Raw genomic sequence first — 14,444 nt, 5'->3', positions numbered from 1 at the left:
AAATATCCTTTCATACGTTCCCACTTGATCATGCTATCAGGTTGGAGCAAAAGTAATTTCGAGTTTTGCCATTAGAAGTAATGGCATTACTTCTAATGGCAAAACCCAGAATTACTTTTGCACCAACCTAATAGCTCAAGCTAGTCTCTATTACTGGCAACCAAGCATCCTGGTCTGAGCTCCCTTTCTGACTGGATCATCAGACATGGGCCTGCAGTATTGTCTTAACACCCTACCGGGAGTATTATCCTAGAATTAGCCTAAATTAGCCCTTTTCTCCACTGGTGACACCCTCCCACCACCCCCAGAATTGGCTTTCTTTTAGTTGGTACTGATACAAGATAAAAAATATTTCTCTAGCTTTCTAGCCCCACAGTTTCTCGTTATTAAGATGAAACAAAACAAAAACTCATCAGAACTCTACTTCCACATCTGTCATGGATAGGAGGCCTCTATTCTCCTGCCGATGAGCCCCAGCTCAGGAATTTACCTCTTGTAGCAAAAGTACTGCAAAATTTTCTCTGCCAGAATAGCTAAAATTGAAAAGACTGACCCAATGTGGAGTGACTGCAACTGTCACGCATTTGCTGGTGGGAATGCAAAAGGATATAATCACTTTGAAAATCTATTTGATGGTTTTTAATAAAGTTATGTACACGTCTACTCTATGAAACAAGAATCCCACCGCTAGGTATAGTCCAAGAAAAATTAGTGCATATGTTCACAAAACCTTGTACAAGAATGTTCCAGCAGCTTTATTCAAAATAGGAAACAGCTTTTTGCAAAACTGGAAATAACTCAAGTGTTTATCAACAGAAAAATGGATTAAGACATTGTAGTAAATACATACCACGGAATACTAAGCAATAATAGAGAAGGACAGATGACTGATATGTGCAACAACATGCATGAGTCTCAAAAATATTATATTGAGTCAAAAAGTCTGGGCTCCACATGGCTCCATTTACATGAAGCTCGAGAATAGGCAAAACTATTCTAGGGTAACAGAAGTCAGAAAAGTGGTTATTTTTGGAGTAATATTGACCAGAAAGAGACGCAGGGGCACTGGAAATATATTTAATCTAGGTGGTAGTTACATGAGTATATACATATGTATAATGTATTAAGCTGTACATTTAAGATTTGTAGACTATTGTATGTATGTTATAGTTAAATGAAGAAGATTAAAAAATGGAAAAATGACTATATGAACATCAGCAGTTCTATAATTTCAATGTATTTTGTTAATTCTCCACCCAGTCAAATTAGATTTATACTCCAACCCCATTGGGAAGGTTTGAAACCTTCGGCACTTTCCCCTCCATTCTTCGTTTGCATAGAGGCATTAGGAAGCAAATCTTTTCCCTTCTGGGAGTGCTTTTATGTTCAAAGGAAGACCATTAGGAAAAAGTAATGATTAACACAAAGGAATGACTAGGTTAATGGTAGGCTTTCAGGCACCAGTAGAGGAGGTATTTTGGGTCAAGGGAGAGGCAAGAGAATCTTCTGGAGTATGCCACACTAAATGGATAGAAATGTGTAGTAAGCTCTTAGTAGGCGCTGGATCCACTGGTACAACCAACAGCCTTTGCTGTTTCACTCCTGTGATGGAAAAATCAACCTACTTGTTTCCAACGGACAGGAGGAAGGGTTTGTCTTCTGGGACCAGTATTTCCCCTTAAAGCTGGCAGTGAGGATGAGAGAATTACCTGAGGCACAGCAAGCAGCTTTCCCCACCCCTCCCCACTACCCCCCCCCCCCCCCCGCCACCCCGTGTTCAGTATCGGAGCAGAGAGTAGGAAAAGGAGAGGTGAGCTCAGGAAACATTGACGTAGGGTGCAAGTGGAAAAGTACAGGAGAAAAGGAATACAGGGAAGCACCCGAGGGGGAGCAGGCAGGAGACACAGCAGAGGGATGGAGAGTCCAGCAGAAAGCACCAGGAAAACAGACAGAGGTTAGGGTTACCTAATAGAGATTTGAATGAATTACACCATCACCCTATGACTCTCATCAAGGACCCTGGTGCTGACAGAGAAAGTCTTCTCTTTTATTGTCCAAATCCTGGCCACCCTTCAAGACCCATTTCAAATACCACCTCAGGCTCAGGAATAAGGATTTCTGGTATTTTGGCAGCATCCCTGGTTTGTAGGGATGAGGAAGAATTTGGTACCAGAAGTTGACAGGCCTTGGCCTGAGTGGGTGCGAGTGGTCCAAGGTCCAGTCTTCAGGGCCCACAGCAATCTGTCCCCCTGCTGGGGCATAGAGGCAGGCAGTTCCAGCAGCAAACAGTAGCTGAAACAGTATGAAAGCTTTTGTCAGGGTGGTTCTGGGCGACCATTCCTTTAGAGCAGGAACCTGCCTAGGGATATGAAACTAGGTTCAGGTGCCCGAGGTAAGATGCAGGCAAGAGAAAGGCAGGGTGTCAGGGCCCCAGCCTGGGTTAGGAATGTGAGTCAGATCCCAGTCATGCAGGCCAAGTCAATCCACCAGTCATGGCTGAGGGAAGGCAGGAATTCTGTGGGTCTCCAGGTGTTAGAGGCCCAGTGGATGATGCTGCATCCATGAACTATCAAAAAACGCTTGATTCAGCCTGACCAGCTGCTAGATTGGCAAGGCTAAAGTCATTCTGGCCAGAGCTCAAGAAGTAGGTGTGGCTTAGCTTGAGGGCAAATGGTGCTGTGAGCTGCAGCTGCTCCTGGTTGGAGAGGCAGGGGCTGGACCTCCTCCTGCCCTCCCCATGATATGTGTTGGCACCTCTCCTCACTTAGTCTACATGCTTTTACTGTAAACCACCTCCGCAGCACGAAGCACAGGGCCAGGCACACGCAGGAAATGAGAATGCAGTTGGATGGATGCAATTGCATGTAGCTCCTTGGCAGTGCAGGCCTTGGTGTGCACTAAGCTCTGTAACCCAGCCCTTTCCCATTGTACTGATAGCACTGATCAGGACCCCTTTTCCTCTGTGTGCAGTAGAAGGTAGAAACAGCCACTCTCCATTCTTGCTGGGAGGTAGCCTGGGACCAGTAAAGAAATGGAGAACAGTACTTTATAATCCACATGTACCTTCCCCTGCCATCTTAGCGTCTATTCCTTCTGTCTTTTTGCCCCCAACATCAGCGGGAAAACTTCATCTGGTTGCCATGGAGACCAGCCACCGACTCTAGAGTGCCTGTTTATTAAAGATGAAAGTAATATATGCCTGGTTAATCTGAGCAGCTGTCAGAGAGAGATTCGGCTATTAGTAAATGAAGGCACTAATTTTGAGGCATGATCACTCATTTAAGAGAGAGAGAGACAGGCTCTGCTCCATCTTCTGAGTGGAGCTGGGTAGTGGGGATAAGGTCTGCCCTAGGCAAGCATTTCTTGTTCAGGTTTTTATGTTTATTTTATGATGATTATGGTAACTGTACTTCTTTTTCCCCTTATTTCCTACTGAAAATATATAGCCTTTCAGTAGTGTGATAGATTAATTAGGCTTTGTGGGCAGGCCCAGGAAACCCAAGCCCTCCTATGACGTCGTTTCCTTTGGAAAATGCATTCTGGATTCCAAGCCACCTACTTACAAATGAGGTTGTCTGTTTATTCATTCAACAGTCTCCACCAGGTGTGTGAGAGGAAAAGAGGTGGTGCTGAGCCACACGGAGGACTTGATGTGTTTTATGTGTGCTTAGACAGGTGGGGGAGAAGCCGTCACCTTCCAAGGGAGTCCATCCGTTAGCTGGGAATGGTGATGACTTGTGTGATCTTTAAAAAATCAGTCCATTTGTTTTTACTTTTTGTTCTTTTCATTTGTTCAATAGTAAAATCTGAGAGAAAATGTGAATTCTGAGATTCATTATATTGATTCACCAAGTACTTTCTAAATTCAGCTAAGTAGCCTGCGTTAATCCCTGCTGGGTTAAGAAGGAGAGCACACTCCTTCCCCGCACTGCAGTGCGTTGGGACGAGCAAACCACCTGGGAGTGGTGCAGGGAGGCTGCTGGCAGCTGGCCCTCAAGTGCAGAAACAAGGTTCCAGTCCCAGTGATCTCGTCATAGTCCAGCCAAGTCTCTCACCCTTTCTGACCTCAGTTTCCTCAACTGAAAATGAAGGAAAGAGCAAGCTAATCTTTTCCAATTCAAAATATTCTTTTGTTCTTGAAGGAGACTGTCAGTGCAGAAAGGGCTCCTAACCTGGAACAGCTGGGCAAGGGTTAAGCCTGGTATAGGTTACCGTTAAGCAAGTACATCCTGTGCCTCTGGTCAAAGATGTCTCAGGCCAAAGCAGTTACTTGTCTCTAGTTAGTCTCTCTGCATCAGCACCCAGGCCTTCACGTGGTGGTCTGGGCAGGAGCTCCCACTCTGTTTTTCCTGAGCTACCTAGTCCATGGGAAGGAAGACATATGCAGCTAAGGAATAGGAAGTGGATATTGTCAGTGCCTTCAAGACATGATGCATCCAGAACCCGGATCAGCCAGGAGCTGCAGAAAAGAAGCTTCAGGGCAGCAGGCCTCAGAACTGCTGCTAGCCAGTCCCCTGAAGCATTTGTTTCTCACCCTCTTCGTGCCTAGGGCAAGTAGAGCTGCGGCTGTCTGGCGCCACTGTAATGCTGTCTCCTCCTCTGAGTTCATCCTGGAAACATTTTCTCCCATAAGACATGCACAGGTCTTACGTTTACATGTTTCACTGAAAGAAATTTGATTCCACTGATGGGATGACAAGGTAGGTCATAAATGAACACTTTTTAAACACATCCTTAAAAAAATAATTTTATGCCAATTGTACAAAACAACAGGGGAAAGGAAATAATATTGATTTGTTTATCCATTCATTGGTTTAACAATTACCTATTGTAGGCACTTACTATGAGCCAGGGATGGTTCTAAGTATAAACCTGCCCTAGAGGATCACATATTAATTTTTCTTACAACCAGCTTTATTGAGGTATACTTGCTATACAATAAAATTCACTCATTTTAAGTGTAAAGTTTGATGCATTTTGACAAATGCACGGGGTAGTATAACCACTACTAGGATCAAGATAGAGAATATTTACATCACCCTGAAAAGATTGCTTGCGCTGCTTGTAGTCAATCTCCTACCCTCCCCCCAGCTACTGGCAACCACTGATCTGCTTTCTGTCACTATAGTTTTGCCTTTTCTAACATGTCATATAAGAAGCATATATTTTAGCAGTGAATACAGCCAAATGAGTAAATAGACATTTGCATTCCCAAGTGAGGCAAGAGCTTTGAAATGGGACATACAGGCTGTGCTATGGGAGCATGTAAGCTAAGTTGAGAAGAGGCTTCTAAGCTGAGATCTGAAGGGGCAGTAGCAGTTTTCTAGGCGAAGAGTGAGAGTAAAGAGTGTTCCATGCTGTGAGGCTACTATATGCAAAGGCCAAGAGGAGACAGACTGCAAGGCAGATTAATCTGGGACCTACAAGTTTTCACAGCTCAAGGATGGAGTAGGAGAGGGTAGGAGTGGTTAGTCAAGACTTTGAAGAGATAAACCGGTTCAAACAAAGAAGTTCTTTCTAAGCATTGTTTGACCTTTATTCCCAGTAGGGAGCTATGGAAGGATCTTCAGCAGAAAACTGATGGGTTCAGATTTGCATTTTAGAAGGATCACTCTCTTGCATGTAGGGAACAGATGGAGGGCAAGGCAGGAGGTAGGGCCCCCCATTAAGAGGCTGGTGCAGTGATCCAGATGAGAGATGCTCAGAGCCGCCACCAGGGGAGGGGCAGGCAGTGAAAATGAAGAGAAGTGGATAAATATTTGAGAAATGTAGGAAGCAGCAGTAACAGGAATTAGTAACTAACTGGATAGCGGAGAGGATGCGAGAGAAAGGCCTCACGGAGGATTCCTTGGTTTCTAGCTTGGACACCTGGGTGGAAGATGGTGGCATCAATGAGATAGCAACTTCAGTGGAGCAGGGTTGGAGGGGTAGGGAGAAGAGACAATAGGTTCTGTTTTAGACATGTTGAATTTGGGGGTGTCTAAGAAAATGATGTCCAGTAGACAGTTGGGTGTTCAGGTCTCAGGAAAGAGCTCTCCACGGAGCTTATTCTTCTCTAGTCTCTGTAAACAAGCTTCCAGGCTCTTTCATAAAATTTCCTTGCAGAAAAATCAAAGGATTTGTCCTGTCAAGTGGAATGTTTTTCATATGAAGGGGATTGGCTTCTTGTGTAGTTTAGTCTAGAGAGATTTGTTTCCATGCTACAAATCTTTGAAAAACCGGGAAAAAAGTAGTGATGTCCAACTTTAGTGACATCTCCTCTTCTTCCCCAATACAATCAATCCATTGACATAATAGTCTTGAATATCTTGCAGATGAGGAAAGAAAAATGGAGTCAAATGAGCACACCGAGGCCAACCAGATCTGAGCTTTCTAATCTTAAATTGCCTGGGGGTGTGGATGTTATGTGTCTACTGACATGGACAGATTGTGTATGGTTGCCTTTATAAAATGAAACCCATAGAAATGTTTCAGTAAATACAGTCCTCCAAGTGAACTAAATGTCAAAGGAAAATCTTTTCCTTGCCATCCTCCTTTTCTCTTTTAAATGGAAAGATCCTAAAGAAGCTGTATTAGTGCCCTCAAGAGAAACAGAAGCAATAGGATATATAGATCTATATATTGGATCCTATATATAGGAATAGGATATATAGATGTATATATCCTATATATAGATCTGTCCTATTGATCTATAGATCTATATAGATATATATCTTATATCTATATATAGGATATATAGAGAGATATACACATAGGCCTGATATATATACATAGGTCTGATGTCTGAGGCCAGAAGATAGATGCCCCAGCTCAAGAAGGGAGCACATTCACCCTTACTCTGCCTTTTGACGCTACTTGGGTTCTCCATGGATTAGATGGTGCTCACCCACATTGGTGAGGGCAGGTGTTCTTTATGCAGCTACCAATTCAACACCCTCATGACACACCCAGAAATAATGTTTTACCAGCTGGGCAAGCCCTTGGCCCAGTCAAATTGACACATAAAAGTAGCCATCATAGAAACTCATTTCAATGTTGTTTTGTTTTATTACAGGAAGACTGAAGAAACCTAATCCTAGGTGCTGCCATTGGGACAAACAAGAAGCACCAGACACAGTGCTGTTTTAGGGTGGGGCAGAATTATGCTGAGGGAAAAGTTATTATCACTCTTTAAGGCCAAGGAAACCACAATTTTTAAAGAAGCTTCTAGAAATTCTACCCAATAGAAAATAAAGATAAACTTCTGTAAGGAATTTCATTCTTTTCAGAATTCGCAATCTGAAATGTAGAAGCCCATTCCTTCATGGTTCTCATAGATATTTAGTGTGACTGAGGGGTCAGTGGACTCATAGCATTCAGGCCAGGCTTCTCCTGGTCCCTTTCTTTGGCACAGAGGGAGTGATTCACAGATCCTCTACCCCCAAAGGCATTGTTTCCTCATCTCAACAAGAATCCAGCACCCGTCATTTTATCAGCACACGTCACTAGCTTCTCAAGTGAGACTACTCTAAAGTGATCTGTGTTTGAAGAATGCCTTTCCCTTTCCCTTCCGTAACTAAGAGGATGAAAAAGGACACTCACTCCCTATATGAAAGCTGTGTATTGTAAGCAGTCATCCTGCCTGGCTGAGAACTCTAGGATCTTTTTCTCTGCTCTCCTTTAGGCTGACACTCATAGCCAGCCCTTCTGTTTATTAGCCCCCTGAATCTATTTGAAAATATTTTTGCTTTCATTATAATATAAGTCACATTCTTCTTGCATCTGCCGCTGCATTTTCCAAAAGGGTTATGTCAAGGGAAATTCAACACTCACTTTTCTCATTATTTGCTTACCAGCTTGCTCACTCATCAAAATACCAGAGTTATTTGATACTTCAGAAGATTATTTCCCCCCTTAGATGACGTGTCAAGGGAAGGGGAGCTGGCCCCAGTGTCAGGTGACAGAATTTTCTTCGCATTTCTACTGTTGACTCAATAAATGCCCTTGGGCAAGTCATGGAGCCTCTTCATGCTTTGGTCTCTAGGGATAAAATCTGCCAACCACAGCGTGTGTATTTGAACCTCAGTGCCCTCTGGAATAAAAATAGGAGGGGACCAGGTGTCCATGTGACCCCAAGCTGATGGGAAGAGGATGACCATAGGACTTCAAAATGTCCTTGAGCTGTAAATTCTGTAATAGGGTCAGGCCCACCAGTGGCCTTCAGGCATTTGTCCAGTGGTGTATGGATAAGTTCTAGCACTTGAGTTTTTTCAGCAGAAAGGAGGCACTATGTCAACCTCCCACCCATGGGTATTCTGTTTGCTCTGTGTCCCCACTTCTCTGCATTTCCCTGCCATATTACTCACCACTGGTCGTAATTACTTGCTTGATCACTTGTCTCCTGGTCTGTAAGCTGTTTGAGGGAGGGGAGCACATCTGCCCTATGCAACACTGTACCCTCAGTGTGGTACACAGGAGCACATGCCTGACATATAGAAGTTATGTGAGAAACATTTGCCAAGTGGACAAATGAATAATGCTGCCTGGACTCTATAGAAATCCCTTTTCTGCATCATTAAGGTTCCCAAGCCTGGCCAAGAAGCAGTGGGATCTGATTAGCCTCATCTCCTCATAACCCTACTTCCTATCATATTATAATGAAAGCAGATCTCAGCCCAAATGCTGGCACACGTACATATTTATCAGTAAGAAGATCCAAAATCGTTCATGCAGCTGGTTCTGTAAGCTTGGCAAATTTCCAGCCCTCTGACCTTTTCAGTGCTTTGTCCACACTCTACATGAAAGGGCCTCTTAAGAGTGACAGGGCAGTATTCTAAAGACCAGATTTTAATAGCACCAGGTAACTGAATTGTCTGAATTCACAGCTGAACACAGGACAAGGTCAGAATCATATTTCTTATGCCATTTAGAAAGGTGACAAGTGAAGGGCTGGCCAAAATCTTACACCCAGCTTACGTAAGAGTAGAGACTGTCCCTAATGCTTTCCCCAGTCCACTTGTCTCGAACACCATTAGGTTCAATAGTAAAAGCCCATTTCTCACTTCCTTCATGTTAATTAACTGATCACTAATTTTACCAATGAGAAGCCATTTTTATTATTTATCATTATGATTTTTATCATTTTGTTAATTAGCCAAGCTTCTGCTGTTGACTCCAGATAAAGAGAGTTAAAGCACTTGGGGTGACCACCTAAGTAGATTTTTTCATGGTGAACAAATGGAAGCAACAGAAGCAGCTCAGACTTTTGAAAAGTGATGAAAAAGGCCCATGATGCCCTGCTCCATGAAAATGAAGAAGAGGATGACTTAGCCCTGCAGGGTTCTTTTCTTTGCATGTTCTTACCAACCCTCAGGGGAGATTCAGTCTACTAGCTGGCTTCCCCACATGGACCTCACTCTGTGGCAAGTAACTGGGAGTAATTTACCTTCTGGGTTCTCTTACAACCCCCTTAGCTATGTAGGTGATTTCAGGCCCAAGGGGGAAGATATCAGATGAGCCAGAACATTTTGATTCTACTGACCGAGTTTCCTCACCTCCCTCCCTTTGTTTCTGATAAATACATACGTTAAGGTCAGCTGAAGAGTTGTCTGTGATAATTGCCCTGAATCCTCACTCACTCCTCTGAATTTCTGTCTTCTGTAGCCTCTTAGCCATGTTGCAGGTGAAGGTCTCAAGTCATTTGCACCACTAGGAATCGTTTGTGTTATTGTGACTGATATGTGTCCTCAGAGTTGTATCAGTGTTTTCCCCTACACACACATGCACATACATGCACCACACAATATGCACATTCTATAAGACGGAGCCTCTATTTTTGGTGTCTGCTTAGCCCACCAGTTTCCCACTGGGATTAGTTGTTTTCTCTGAGCTTCAGACAACTTGGAGATCCTGCCTAACTTTGGTTGCTCTTCCTTGTCAGACTGGAACTTACCCTCAGTATGGTACAACCAATCACTGGCTCTCAGGGAGCTCATCACCCTGAACTATGCCTGACAGGACAGGAGCACCATCATCTGGGACAAACACTGCCACTTTAAGTTCCAGCTCCCTTTTTAGCCTCATGCATTTCAAGAAAATCACTTGTCTTCTCATTACAAGCAGCCAGAAAGAGCAGACAGTAAAATACAGATAAGACGGGCACAGAGGGAAGTGGGAGGAAAGTCTCTTGGGTAACTGCCAAACTTCACCCTCATACAATGGGCCCCAGTAAAACAGTGGGCCTTAATAAGCACATTCCTTTCCTTTCAGGTGCACTAAGATAGGGAGGCTAAAGGCAGATTGGGGGGATATGCCTGCAGCTACAGAAAGATGTATGGGAACAGACACACAACTCTCCCTCCCAGATAAGCACAACAAAGAGACACAGAAGCAGTCCAAGCCTCTGACAAACTCTCCCACCCTGAATCTTTAAAAACTCTTAGTCTGCAAGAGAGTGCGGCTTCTGACCTAACTTGATCAGAAGTCCCTCCCAGGTTTAAAATAAACCTGTTAACTGTTGAGCCACCCTTCGTGTTTCTCTCCTCTTTCTTTAATTCTTACAATGCCTTCCTGATGGCTGACTGCCAGGAAACACCTTGGATACAATACTCAGCCTGAAGCTGCTTACTCCACTGGGTGTTGCCCTCCTGGCTACCCATGGAAGAGCAAGCCCTGTTGACAAGAGCTTCCCCCAGCTCTAATCCTACCTGGTTATGGTTTATTTTCTTTCCCCACCACCTGGGCAGTTATGTTGGCCCAAGGAATTTGACTCATAGTATTATCATAGCATAGAGCTAATTTATATGTATTTATTTCCATGGTAAACAAGTTATTCCCATTGTCTGTCATTCCCACTAAGCCTGCTAGGGACAGCCCAAAGGAGCAGCTCTAAGTGAGGATACTTTGCCCTGTATGACCCTGTCCCTAGAGCAGATTGGTTCATGGTTGACACCTAACAAAAAGACAGCCAATTGATAGGTTGGTCAGCAACTTTTCTCATAACCTGACGCATACATAAAAGCTGGGTTAAACGCCATTTCTACCTTGGAAATTTAACCAAAGAAAGGTCAAGAAAAAAAGAAAAGACTTGGGAGGATGCTTTGAAATGAAAAGATAAGAATTGGAGCTACAATAGGTTGTAAGAAGCCCCGGTTGCAAAATATTGAAACTATGAGCAAGCTGTAGTGATGGTGGAGAGAAGAGTTTCAGGCCAAGGGAAAGAAGCAGCTCAGAGGAGACTGAGCTAGGCCAGTGGACATGGCCCCCTAACTCCTGCCACAGAGCCCTGGAGTCTCCTGGAGCCAGAGTGGCTCCTCAGTCCCAGGGCAGCGAGGCCTATCCCTTCCAATGTCTCTTCCTTCCTTCTGTGGAAGACCAACTCCATTAATGTTCCACGTTTATCTCCCTCCTGAGCTAACCTAGCTGAGTCTGCTCCTTACAATCAAGAAAACCCGCCCACTTTACTGGATTCTCTCTGTGTGCAGAGATGGTGGCATATATCTTTGTAGCTTTTTGCCTCTAATATAATGCATTGTAAGGGTAAGTGATGAGTTCTCAGTAAATGAATGTTGAATAAACGAATTTTTGAAAGCCCAAAGGAACAGACAAGTTCATACACTTACTGTTATGTTGTAAAGTCTTCAGTTTGGCTTTCTCAAAGTTGAACAAAAGATGGCTACATTCCTAGCGTCCCCCAAAGCCTTTTACTAGTCCATGAGTTTAGAGATGGACTGCAAATTTTAAACAATACAAATCTAGAATCAGATTCAAAATCTCCTTCAAGAGGACAAACACTCTACTCCTATTCTCAATCCAGTTTGTTGAACTGATCAGCCCACACACGCACACACACACACACTCAAAATTATTTTAATATATGGACAGTCCTCAGTGTTTTTGTTTGTTTGTTTGTTTTTTGAGATGGAGTCTCGCTCTGTCGCCCAGGCTGGAGTGCAGTGGCGCAATCTCGGCTCACTGCGAGCTCTGCCTCCCGGGTTCACGCCACTCTCCTGCCTCAGCTGGGACTACAGGTGCCCGCCACCACGCCCAGCTAATTTTTTTGTATTTTTAGTACAGACGGGGTTTCACCGTGTCAGCCAGGATGGTTTGGATCTCCTGACCTCGTGATCCGCCCACCTCAGCCTCCCAAAGTGCTGGGATTACAGGCGTGAGCCACCGCACCTGGCCATCTTCAGTGTTTTTAATACCTGAGTTTGTGGTTCTAATTGTCTGATTGAGCTAAAAATTAACAAGAACTGGTTTGAGAACATCTTCCTGCTTGGAAGTTATTTCATCAATTCATTCTTTTATAACACTGTAAAAAAGTAACTTATTACAAGGTAGTAGTAACCTTTTCTTCCAAAGGAATATAAAAAATCAATTTGGTTATGAAGAGAACTTTTGAACTTGGAGTTACTGAAAATTATTTACCAGCAGAGGAATATGTACTGGTCCTAAGAACAATGATAAAAGCCACAGTCCCTACTCTGGCAGCTGCTGGGCTGGTGGCAGAAGTTGTCTCATCTGCTTTTCCCCACCATTCTGGGAGCACTAGTAGCTTTGACTATACACAGCTATCAGAAGAGGGAGAGTTCAGCCTAGACCAGGGGTTGGTCCACAAACCTTTATGGCAAAGGGCCAAACAGTAAATATTTCAGGTTTTGTGGGCCCCATAGTCTCCACTGCAAGTACTCCACTGTGCTATGGTCACACAAAAGCAGTCATAGACAATATGTGAAGGAATGAGTATGACTATGTTCCAATAAAAGTTTACAGGTGCAGAAATTTGAATTTTATATAATTTTCATGTGTCCCAAACTATTATTCTTCTTTTCAGCCATTTAAAAACGTAAAAACCATCCTTGCATTGTGAGCTGTATCAAATCAGAGGATGAGAACATGGACGCAGGTTTGGGGTCCCTGCTTCCTACCCTAGCTGAGTGCTGGGGGAACAGGCTGTAGAATAGATGCCTCAGGTCAACATGGGGGGCTCCCAGGGTGGAAAGACTAGGGTCTCCCTTCCCAAGGTGAGTTCTGGAGTGACTGTGAGCCCTAGTGAAGCTTCATGTCCCCCATGGTACCAGAGCAGCAGAGCAACGGTGGCCAAGGGGCCTGGACAGAATACCCTGGAGCCAGCTTTGTGACAGGCCCCTACAAATGATAAGGACAAAGAGTCAAAGTTCCTGAGCCTCCATTTCAAAGGAGAGAAGAAGATGATGATGGCTGGCCAGCAAATTCAGAGAAGACTGGGTTGGAAGGCGAGATCTGCCTGGACTCTACAACCAGAGGCCATTACAAGATGGGGTCCCCTTGGCCAATACAGCAGGGGAAGCAGCTGATGCCCAAAGACTGCATAGTTTGGAGGAGGCTCTCCTCAGAGGAGAAGTGGCCTGCCTCCACTCCTCTGGGTTCCCTAGAGCTGGTGAGGGGTAGGAGAGAGGGTCTCATTGTCTGTTTGTGCTAGAGGTACAGGGAGGGTTGTACACAGAAAACACTCCAAACTCCTCCAATGCCAGAACTAAAATGGAGTGCATCTTAGAAGCAGTATCTACCTTTCATTAGAGAACATTTTAGTCCATAAACAAGGGATATTTAAAAGCCACACAAGGCTGGGTGCTATGGCTCACGCCTGTAATCCCAATGCTTTGGGAGGTCCAGGAGTTTAAGACCAGCCTGGGCAACGTAGCAAGACCCCATCTCTTAAAATAAAAGCCACACCCATCTCTTCCCACTGGACCAGGGGTCTTCCCAGACCAGCTGCAGGATGCCTGACCTCCCGAGGGGCTGCACATTCTGTCTGAGTCAGGGCATCTCCAGGCAACAGCAGGAAACCCAGCCAGTCTCTGTGCTCTGGACACTTCTTGTGTGGCAATGACTTTACTCTGGAGAGAGGTGGCCACACTGAAGTGCTCCCCCTTCTGTAGGTCAGCTTCCACGAACTAGAAGAGCTCTGTGAGTAGGGCTGTGGTCTCAGGAGGATTATTCCAGAATCCCCTCAAAGTATTTGTTTAAGTTTAGAAACAGTAAGGCCTGGAAATGATAAAATTGTCCACATTTGTCTGCCATTAATTCACTTTTATGAGAAGCAAAGCCTTTGGTTTCTTTAAGCCTCAATTTCTTTCTTTCTTTTTTTTTTTTAATTTATTTTTTTGAGACAGAGTCTCGCTCTGTCACCCAGGCTGGAGTGCAGTGGCACAATCTCAGCTCACTGCAATTTCCGCCTCCTGGGTTCAAGCCATTTTCTTGCCTCAGCCTCCCAAAGTTCTGGGATCACAGGTGTGAGCCACTGTGCCCGGCCTATGCCTCAATTTCTTCCTGCCTTACTATAGGTACATCATATTTATTTAATTCTCTAAGTCCCTCCTCAACAGATTTTATTCTACTACTGAAATCCAGTCTGCAGAAACTAAAAGTTGTATAGTGGATATGAAATTTATATAACCACCATAGTTCAGTATCTCGGGTAA

At 44.2% G+C, this 14,444-nt stretch overlaps 1 long non-coding RNA gene across 1 annotated transcript in view; it reads left to right on the top strand.

The window, feature by feature from the left end:
• The window catches only part of LOC130541606 (uncharacterized), a 41,308-nt gene extending 33,312 nt beyond the window's left edge, over positions 1-7,996 (top strand). The window contains exons 3-4 of the long non-coding RNA XR_008955689.2: positions 4,550-4,700; positions 7,055-7,996. This is a non-coding gene — a long non-coding RNA (uncharacterized LOC130541606). The remainder of the gene's footprint in view (positions 1-4,549; positions 4,701-7,054) is intronic.
• Positions 7,997-14,444: the final 6,448 nt, after the last annotated feature.

Source organism: Pan paniscus, chromosome 5 (genome assembly GCF_029289425.2).
Source record: "Pan paniscus chromosome 5, NHGRI_mPanPan1-v2.0_pri, whole genome shotgun sequence".
Taxonomy (NCBI): Eukaryota; Metazoa; Chordata; class Mammalia; order Primates; family Hominidae; genus Pan; species Pan paniscus.
The sequence above is the reverse complement of the archived record's forward strand: the minus strand, read 5'-3'. Positions and strand labels throughout refer to the sequence as shown.